The sequence below is a fragment of the Dama dama genome, chromosome 24, assembly GCF_033118175.1.
Source record: "Dama dama isolate Ldn47 chromosome 24, ASM3311817v1, whole genome shotgun sequence".
Classification (NCBI taxonomy): domain Eukaryota; kingdom Metazoa; phylum Chordata; class Mammalia; order Artiodactyla; family Cervidae; genus Dama; species Dama dama.
In genome coordinates this window covers 26,661,548-26,672,156 of record NC_083704.1, presented here as the reverse complement: position 1 = coordinate 26,672,156, position 10,609 = coordinate 26,661,548, and the positions used below count along the sequence as shown (strand labels likewise).

At 45.3% G+C, this 10,609-nt stretch overlaps 1 long non-coding RNA gene across 1 annotated transcript; it reads left to right on the top strand.

Annotated features, from left to right (window-relative positions):
• The first annotated feature begins 1,173 nt into the window (after positions 1–1,173).
• Positions 1,174–10,131, top strand: LOC133045735 (uncharacterized). Its single transcript, XR_009690326.1, has 3 exons — positions 1,174–1,496; positions 2,905–2,991; positions 9,973–10,131. It is a non-coding gene; the product is annotated as an uncharacterized LOC133045735 (long non-coding RNA).
• The last annotated feature ends 478 nt before the right edge of the window (positions 10,132–10,609 follow it).

The window sequence follows — 10,609 nt, the reverse complement described above, 5'->3', positions numbered from 1 at the left end:
CACACAACATTTAAGTGGAATCACACACAATTTGTCCTTTGTGATTGGTTTATATCACTTAGCCTAATGTCCTCAGGGTTCACCCATGATATAGCCTGGGTGTCAGACATTCATTCCTATTTAAGATTAAATAATAGTCCATTGTATGTATACACTACATTTTATCTTTCCATCTATTTGTTAATGGACATTTGGATTGCTTCCACTTCTTATCTCTTGTGGGTGGTTTACTTTTGCAACCTTAAAGATTACTTGTTTTCTTTAACAGTTAAAAAGTTTTCTCTGCAAAGCCTCTTGCAGTTCACCTGTAACCTGGGACTAAAGTGACTGGTTCTCACTACTTCTCAGGAGTGTCTTAAAGATGAAGTTAGATCCTGGGTACAAAGTGCATTCTAAATTCTAAAATGTCCCACAGAAACATTCTCAGCGTGTTTATATTACTTGCTTAGAAATGCTTTTTCCCCCCAGGGGAATAAAAGGAACCCTACCCTGGCCTGCTTTCAAATTTAATATATCTTAGATGGAAATGATCTGAATGAATGAGGTTTTCTTGAGGTGTTTGTGTTTTCTGTCCTCCATTCTCTCCCAAGCAGAGTGTGATTTTACCGAATGCCTGCCTCAGATCAGCACACAATTCTGTTAATTACTAAGTATTAATCTACCAGATATACAAGGACAAGTCACTTCATTTCTTTGTGCCTCAGTTTCCGTCTGCAAAGTGGGGACCCAAGTAACAGAACTGACTAAAGAGTTCTATCAAATGTAGTAATGATTATAGAGGGTTCCTGGCATAATGGGTATTCAGCCAATGTTAGCTGCATTTATTGGAGAAGGAAATGGCAACCCACTCCAGTATTCTTGCCTGGAGAATCCCAGGGACGGAGGAGCCTGGTGGGCTGCCGTCTATTGGGTCGCACAGAGTCGGACATGACTGAAGCTACTTAGTATTTATATTATATTTGTTATATTTATATTATATTTATATTTATATTGTGATTATAGAATTCTTCATTCTTTAGGTTTATTTTTGTCCTGACCTTCCCAGTTGTTATATATTTATACACAAAAATTAAATGCATGGTCTCAGTGCATTAATTCCAGAGATTAAAGGTCATAGCCACCATTTTAACTGATGGTTTGAGAGGCTGCTTGATAATGGTTAAAATCCCTGGTTAAGGATTCAGATCTGATTTGGCTTCCAAGCTGGTCTCGGATTCATTGGATAATCTGAGTTCCCTTTTCTAGAATTGGACAAGACCTACCTCCTATGCTTGTAGGGAAGGTTAAGTGAGTACCTCCCTGCGTGGTTGAAAGTGTTATAGGCACGCTGGCTAGTACTATTTGTAGAATCACCCCCTATTCTCTCTGCCTGGGACATTCTAAGTAGCACAAGCTTGCCAAAGCGAATTAAAACAAACATTGCTTCACTCAAAGTGAAGCTGTAGCCAGAGAATCTTTTGAAGAGAATCATAAGAAAATGCTCTCTGGAAAGAAAGGTAAGGAAAAAAGCAAAATCTTAGAGGATTCATTCTAAGGTCTGTCTGGTACGTGCTGTTTTAGGGCTCTTCTTTGGGCTTCGATTTTTTTTTTTTTTTTAAGGGTTTCTAAGACCCTTGGCGAGAGTGCTTTGAGATCTTGATAATCCTGTGGAATTAGGACGGTGGCCCAACAGGGCGCCCCCAGGGGAGAATCCGGGACGCGCAGCCCCATCTCCTAGGGCAGGCATCCTAGAGCCAGTGGTTTCCTGAGTGGGCCGAGCTCCGGGTCACTTCTCGAGGACGGGTTGGCCTTGCCAAGGCTGCCAGGATGCTGTCGTCTCCATGACAACAGAGTGCGAGCGAGGAGACGCAGCGAGAGAGTGGTGTCATCCTCTGAAACCAAAAGCCCCCGCCCCCACACAGGCCGGGCCCCTGGCCGCAGGCGGTGGAATTCTTCTGGGAAGGCAGCTGACGCCGCGGGCGGCCCCTGCCCGGTCCTGGCAGCGCTGATGCAAGCGCGCCCCGCGCCTGCAGGCAGGCAGCCCCCGGGGAGAGCTGGCTCAGTGCTCCGTCTTGTTCCCTTCCGGCCACCCCGCCCGATTTTCCCAGCGAGGAGTCAACAGCTCCTGGGTGGCTCCTCAGCGACCAGCCCCGTGGGGGTGGGGTGGGTGGGGGGAATGTGTCTTTGCCCAAGCCAGTTCTTTCCCCCTGCTCTTCCCAGACAGACTTCTAGGGAGAATCCGAGCATCCCAACCTGGCCACGTTTGGAGCAATGTGAAGGGCTCTAGCGGCTCGCAGTCATCCCCCGGGGACAGCCCAGGTTGCCCAAGATACCTGGTGCCAGCTGGTGCCAAGGAAACCACCCCGATCACGAGGGAACCTTCTGTCTGGGTGGTGAAGGCAGTGAAGGGCCTCCGAGGTGATACAGCCGGGGATGGTCTCCATCGCCCTCTGCTGGGCAAGTGAGAGGGTTGCTCTAATGTTCCCGCTGGGACCTCCCAGACGCTTGGAGGGTGGGGTGGGGACTGTAACATTAGAGATCACCCTCCTCATACAACAGACCAGGAAACTGAGGTTCAGAGAGGATCAGGGGACTGTCGTTACTTTTGCAGCTACTCTAGGACCAAGTCAGGACCAGAAGTGCACTGACACCCTCACTGCACGATCTCTATGCTATTTAAAGTGTGAAGTCTTCCCCTTAGGACTCTTTATCATTGAGAGCACGCTTTTAAACGCCACCCCACTGGGAGGCCTTTCTCCATTGCTAGATCACTTTGCATCTCCAGTGCTAAATGTGGTCTGGGTCGGACCCTCGGTATGTGTTGTGGGGGGCGGGGGGCTGGATAGGCAAAGTCAAAACTATCTTTGTTACAATACGTGAGGGGCAGTATTTGTCTTTTTCACTCTTTCTTTCCCATATATGCAGTGGAGTTTTCCAAAGTCCACATGACACGTGATGTTGCAAAAGACTGAATGCAGAAGCAGATATGAAATCCAGACATCTTCTCTTAAGGTATAATATTTAAAGAGACCAGCAAACATATGAAACTATGCCACTCTTCCAACTACTTTAATAAAATATATGTTAATAGGTAATTTCTACTATTTTAAAATGAATTACAATATTTAAAAGTATTTTTAGTTTTAGTTTCTAATATGGCAAATACTAACAGATATAACCCACATTAAGACTTCCCTGGTGGCTCAGTGGCAAAGATTCCACCTGCAATGCAGGAGGTGTGGGCTCCATCCCTGGGTCAAGAAAATCCCCTGGAGAAGGAAACGGCAACCCACTCCAGTATTCTTGCCTGGGAAATCCCATGGACAGAGGAGCCTGGCGGGCTATAATCCATGGTGTCACAAAGAGTCGGACATGCCTTAGTGTCTGAGCATACACGCACATGAGCCACATAAAAAAAAAACCTCAGCACTCTTTAAAAGTGTAGGTGAATCCTGATACCAAAAGATTTGAGAACAGCTGATCTTTGTGGTCTATTCCCAGTCCCTCTCATGTCACTCTCTATTTTATTTACTTCAGGGTCCTTTTCACTAAAGAAATTACCTGGTTTTATTGGGTTGGCCAAAATGTTCCACCTTATGGAAGAATCCAAACAAACTTTTTGGCCAACCCAATATTTATCAATGAGTCAACTGGAGATTTTATTCAAATGCAAATTAGGATTCCACAGGTCTAGGCTAGGGTTCAGTGTATGCATTTCTAACAAGCTCCCAAATGTGTGATGCTAGCTGATGCTACAAGGACCACACTTTGCGAAGCACTTCACTAGGGTTTTCTCTGCTCTTTCAGATGGTGCTTGCTGGGGACTCCTTAGGTGAAAACAAATCAGGTGGCTGGTCACTGGTGCAGTGAGAGAGAAAGTTTACACAGTGAGGACCACCTCCTCTTTGCTCAGTGCTAAGGGCCCTTGGAAGAAATTGAGGGTCAGCTAATTTGCAAAGTGGGAGAGGCAGAAAAAATGGTGTCAGGGTTTAAGAGGAACTTAACTGCCTTTGAAAATGTGCATTGAACTTCAAACAATGAACTAAAGAGTAATTCAACCAATGAGCATTAAATCAGATGACATTAGGGGCTACATTGCTGAAAGTTAGGCTTCTTCAGTTCCAGTTCTGGAATCAGCTAGAATCACCTCCAAATTTTAAAGCACATGGTAGGTAGTCGAATAATGGGAATTTCAGTTGTAATGAAAAAAAACCTTTACTGTGAGACGGGGAAAGATTCTAAATATGCCATATAACATTTTTGCATTGGGGTGGAAAATATGTTGAAAACCAAACTGCATGTAACTGCTTCTGCTATCTAATTTGGGGTGGTAGTATAATTTACATCAGTGGAAAATGAATCTCTAAAACTGGGTCTTTCCACTTAGAGAAGGGAAGAAAGAAGACTGACATAAAACCTCTGCCAGTTGGGTTACACGGCCAGAGCAGGGATTACAACCTCAAATCCTTCCAGAGGCCAGACAAGTCACGCAAACGCGGGAGCCTGGTGGATTCTGGCACAGAGCAACAGTCTGGCCTGGCTACAGGGGCAGCCATGTCTCTACTTGGGCTTCTTGCTGCTGTGTTTGACCCAGGAGCCCTTGTTGCCCAATCCCCCCCCCCACCCTTTTTTTTTGAGAGAACCCAGAAACCAGGGTTTTAGTGAAATTTATTTTTTATTTGAATTTCAGGAAGAAAATAAAATTAAGCAAACCATCGAACAAATTTTTGTGCTGGGCAAACACAGCAAATCTTCCCAGCTCTGAGATAAATGAGGCGAGAGACAGGTTAGGGGGGTCTTTCTCTGAGCACTGGTCTCTAGGTCCTATTGAGCAGGGTGGAGGGGGTGGAGGGTCAAGCGCTTTGCTTAATCAAATGATATTTCAGCATTTTTGTGGAAAAGGATCAGCTCAGAGGGAGGGGCATCTTGGGAAATAGAGGAGCAGAAAGTGCGAGGGAGAGAAAAAGGGTACAGTTGTGTGTGTGTGTGTGTGTGTGTGTGTGTGTGTGCGTGCACATGCAGAGGCAGGGGTGAGGGGAGAGGGGAGGATCGTACCTCTGTTAGGTGCAGGAGGTTTGATTGGAGGGGGGGGGCCAGGGATGGGAACTTGAGGAGAGGAGGCAGGGTTCCACCTGGCAGGGGCCTTCAGTCACTTTCATGTCCAAGGAGCAGGCAAGACCCCAGCAAGTACCCTTTGTAGGGTGCTGAACTGTTTTGGGTTTGACCCCTTGTGCCACTGTTCGCCTTCTCTGCAATTTGGGTGAGATCATTTAGCTTCTCTGGACCTCAGCTTCCTTTTAAAACGGGTAACAATAATATCTGTTTCACTTCCCGCAAGGTTCCTGCAAAGGGCAACTAAGGTACTATATGAGTGATGCTAGGCAAGAAGAGGAGAACCAGATAAATGTGAGCTTTTGGCTGACAGTTGATATTCAACCAATCTGAATGACAATGCCAGTCCAATAATAATGATAAAACTGATAATAATAGTGACACACCTGCTGTGTGCTGGTCCCATACTGAGCACACCCCATGCCTTATCTGATTGACACTTCATAACAATGACCCAATACCATCACCTCCGTTATATAGAGAGAACATAACCTGGCAACTGGGTGAACCAGGTCTGAATGGCTGTAAATATATCCTTAACCACTTATGTGACATGCTATTTCAATAATAACATTATAGTTGCCTGCATATTGGAGAATATTAATTATGTGTGGAGTTTTTTCCTTAATAAAGTGTTAGTATAGAGGTAGTGCTTGTTCAGTAGTTCTTAAAATATCATTTTGGTCCTTCATTCAAATGCATGTCTAGTGAATACCGACCACATGCCAGACTTGGGACTCCAGATTAGGAATACCTTCAGCTGTAGAAGACATAGAGCCTTTTGCCTTCATGAAATTTACAAGGTAAGAGTAGAGAAACTGTATTAAACAATTACAATACCGAGTGCCAAAGGGAAACCCCTTGGTTTGAGGAAGGAAGGGGACATCTTAGCCAAAAGAGTCAAGAGGAGTCAGACCAGAAGAGAAGGTGGAGGCTGAGACAGCTTTCCTCCAGGTGGAGGAAACACAGAGCAAGTGAGAAAGCCAAGGGGTGAGAGACGGTGCGAGGCCAGGGAGGAAGCGAGAGCAGTGACACTCTGTGCCCGACAGGGAGGGTTAGGGGTGGGTGGTGAGAAATGATGCTGGGGAGGTCATGGATCAGATCACACAGGACCTTGTGAGTCACATTGTCATGCATATATCTGTTTGTTAAAGTGTTAGTCGCTCAGTCATGTCTCACTCTCTGCGACCCCATAGGCTGTAGCCTGCCAGGCTCCTCTGTCCATGGGATTCTCAAGGCAAGAATACTGAAGTGGGTAGCCATTCCATTTTCCAGAGGATCTTCCCAACAAAGTGATAGAACCTAGCTCTCCTGTATTGCAGGCAGATTCTTTACTGTCCGAGCCACGAGGGAAGCCCCGTGTATCTGATTACGTATATGTGTGTGTGTTTAAAATGTTTTCCTTAAAAACCAGACTAGAATCATGCCCAATCCTGCTCTTTAGGCTTTATTAAGATATAATTGATGCACAATAGACTACATACATTTAAAGTATATAGCTTGATGAGTTTTGACATTCACATGCACCTAGGAAACCAGAATCAAGAGGCTGAATTCTTTCATCCTCCCAGGTTACTCAGGCCCTTATAATCCCTCCCTCCTGCCACTCACGACCACTGATTGCTTTCTGTTACTGTCAGTTTGTATTTTCTAGAATTTCATCAATTCCAGGTATCACATCAATGAAATCATATAGCATATATACTTTTATCTGATTTCTTTTGCTCAGCATAATTATCATGAGATTCATCCACATAACTTGGCTTGGTTCCTTTTCATTGCTGAATGGTATCCTACACTGTTTTCAGATCTGCCTTTATCACTTAATATATTAGGACAGCTGGCTCTAGGTCAGATTGCCAGAGCGCAAAGATCAACCGTGCCATTTACAAATAAACCTCAGTATGTTACCCCTCAGACCCCGGTGACCACATCTGTAAAACTGAGATCACTGTAGTGGCTGCTTGGTAGGCATGTTGTGGGTGTTGAAGGAGATGCTCTGTGAGTCTGTGTCTAGCAATTGCGCTCTGAAAGTCATCAGGGATGTTATTACTGTTAAGCTCACAGCTGGCACAGTTTAAGAAAGCATCAGGTGCTGCTGTGGAACACCGACACTGAAGCTAGAAAGCAGGAAACAGAGGCCAAACGCCCTTTGCGGTGACACCACATGCTCCAAGGTGGACCAAGCTGATTCCTGCACCTCTTCGCTCCCCAGACCCTCTCCCTTGAGCCCATAGTCACCCAAAAGTGGGAAAGAGCTTCAAGGGACTCGATAGGCATGAGAAAAGGGAAGCTGGGTTAACTGTCATCAATTTGGTCACGCAGACAGTCATGCTTCATCATCCCAGCCCCAGAGACCCACATCTTCCTTGGTGGCTTGCTCTTATAACAGATTAAATCATCTCCAACACACAATGAGTGTGTTATATTTAAAAAGAAGTTTCTCTAAGGCTTGCCTGCAAAGAAGTGTCTGTCTGTGTCCTGACCACAGTGATATAAAGTCTGCAAAAAATTATCTATATCGGGACTTGCCTGGTGGTCCAGTGGTTAAAACTCCACCCTTTCAACACAGGAGGTGCAGGTTCCACCCCTGGTCAGGAAACAGATCCCACCTGTTGCATGGCCAAAGAAAAAAGAAAAGAAAAGAAAAATTAACTACATTGATATCTTCCATCCAGTGCTGCATCATATCATCTTCCAGGACTTGCTGGTCAGTAGCAAAGAGGGCTGTGTATACTCTAGAAATACACCTAAAAGGCCCAGCTTTAGAGTCAAGTTGAGATCTGAGTTCAAATCCCAGTCCTACCAAATATTAGCTCTTTACTTTGAGCCAGTTATTTCAATTCCTCTGGTCTTCATCTTTTAAATGGGGGTACAAATCATCCCTAAATTCATGGGTGGGTTGTGAGGGCCAAAGGGGAAAGGAGAAGGGGTGTGTATAGGCCCAAGCACAGTGCCCTGACCTGGGCAAAAATGGTACCTCTGGGAAGTAATGGGGCTGTCAGAAACCTCTGTGTGTTTGTTTTTCTTCCCTTTTCTTCTTCTCCTTATTTTTTTTTAAGAATAAAATAAACACTTCTTTAATTATAAGCCTTCTGTCTTTCTGTCCCAGCTTAAATCACACCTTGTACAGAAGTCTGCCTACTTTAGGCATCTCATCAGCTGGACATGAAGTCCCATGAGGAAGAAACTGAGGATGCTTTAGAAGGGAAGTTAAGTGGGACAGGAAAGTTGTCTTCAGGAAGGGCTGCCCATCAGAAAGGTGTATTTATTTAGCTCTGTTTCACCCCTGGGGACTCGGACCCGTGGGTGGGTGTGGGTGTTACCACGAGGCTGATGAGGAACTATGTTGGTATCAGAAGAGTCTGCAAAAGGAAGTGCACCGCCTCGTGGCTTCATCAGCTGCCTGTTGTAAATGTGTCTGAGGCTCGATGACCAAGTATCAAAGATGTGATCAAGGTGATTCCTGATGTAGGAAGCTGGACCAGACATTGACTTTGAGATGGATGCAGGGGAGGTGGATAGAATCAGGAGGGGGTGGGCAGGGTGGAGGGTCCCCCACACTTTCACAGCAACAAGAGCACTTCCTCTTTTATCTGTGTAATATATTTGGGTATCTGAAGATGTGAAAAGAATGATTTGGCTTCTTCAAAGTTTCTTATTGTTGCCTTTTTTTAAGCCACTGTCCTGGATGACCTTTGAGGCCGCTTTGAACTTTGGGGCTCTAAGATGTTGATTCAGAACTGCCTGTGACACTGAAAGCTGTATAATTTGTCAGAACTCTTAGCTGCAAGTGTCAAAACTCCTCTTAGCTTGGCTAAAGCAAGTTGGGGAATGAGTGACTAGAGAAATTTGTTGCAGGGCAGTGGAGGTAGTTCTCAGAACTGTAAAAAATAAAGGCAATTGTGACAACCTATGGCTTCAGGGACTGGGACCCTGCCACTCTTTGCTGCCCAAATTCTGGCAAGTTCATCTGACTCTCAGGTCTCATTGCTCTCTGAGTGCCAGCCTCCTCCGTGAGCATGGCTGGCAGCAGCCGTGAGCTGTGGGAGAGAGAGAAAATGCCTTGCTCACAGCATCTTTGTATTGATCTCAAGCAAGGATTATGAATTGTCCCTTAAAATCAGTAGCCCACACCTTGATGGGGGATGGAGAGCTAGGATTGGCTAGGCCTGGATCACCTGGCCCTTTCTATAGCCAGGGCAAGGACCAGCCTTACCAGACTGAAAGTACAGAAAGCAGTGGCTCCTTCCATCTTGGAAAACCTTGAGAAAATGTGTACCAAAAAAAAAAAAAAGTAGGGAAAACATCAGCAAAACTCTTTGGCACCCCCTTAGAGAGGGGAATTGCGAGGAAAAGAGTTCCTATTTACTGGATATTGATTTTAGGTCATAGGTCACACACAATGCATTGCAGACAATATAATGCGTTACATACATTATCTTTTAAATCTGTCACAACCTTGATCTGAGATGGACTTTTTTATGTATTGCTGCTGCTGCTAAGTCGCTTCAGTTGTGTCTGTCTCTGTGCGACCCCACAGACAGCAGCCCACTAGGCTCCTCTATCCCTGGGATTCTCCATTTTATGTATTAGTTTTTGCCATTTACTTATTTTTAATTGAAGGATAATTGCTTTACAATATTGTGTTGGTGTCTGCCATACCTCAACATGAATCAGCCATAGGTTCCCTTCCTCTTGAACCTCCCTCCCACCTCCCACTCTTTCCCGCCCCTCTAGGTTGTCACAGATCCCCAGTTTGAGTTCCCTGAGTCATATAGCAAATTTCCATTGGTTATCTACTTTACATATGGTAGTGTTTATGCTTCCCTGCTACTGTCTCCATTCATCTTGAGGTAGACTTTTATTATCATGTTGCAGATGAAAAACTGATGCCCAAAGATGTTCATCAACTTACCCAAGAGAAAGTAAGAAGCTAGAAGTAAGAGCTGGGGACTGGCTCAGGCCATCCTGTGGGCCTGCATTTCGAGCTCTCTTTCACCTCAAATGCTGCAGAAGATGAGGAAGTGGGTAACTGGGTTTGGACACATATGGAACAGGGTTCCTTAAACACAAATGCTGAGAGCAGGGCTCACGTGCTGAGACTGATGAAGAAGAAACAGAAAAAGAAAAAAAAAGACAAGAGACCTGAAATCGAGGCCCAACTCTGCCTCTGCTACTGATTAGCTGGAGCTGGAAGAATCTTTTCAAAATGTAGTTCCAACTGTGTCATTCTGCTGCTTAAAATGCTTCCCTGTTCTCCAGAGATCACCCGAATCTTTCACTAAGGCCGACAAGCTCTGGCGTGTCTGCCTCCCCCTGGAGCAGCTCTGCACCTCTGCGCCCTCATGACTCTGACAGTTTCTTACAGGTTTGACAGGGTTTTTTTTTTGTTATTGTTGTAAATGCATTCCCCGTGCTTGTAATATCTCTACCCTGCCTGCATTCTGAAGCAGCACCAGTTTTTTCCTTCCAGTTGCAGGTTTCACACATCACCTCCTGGATGGAGGCCTCCCTG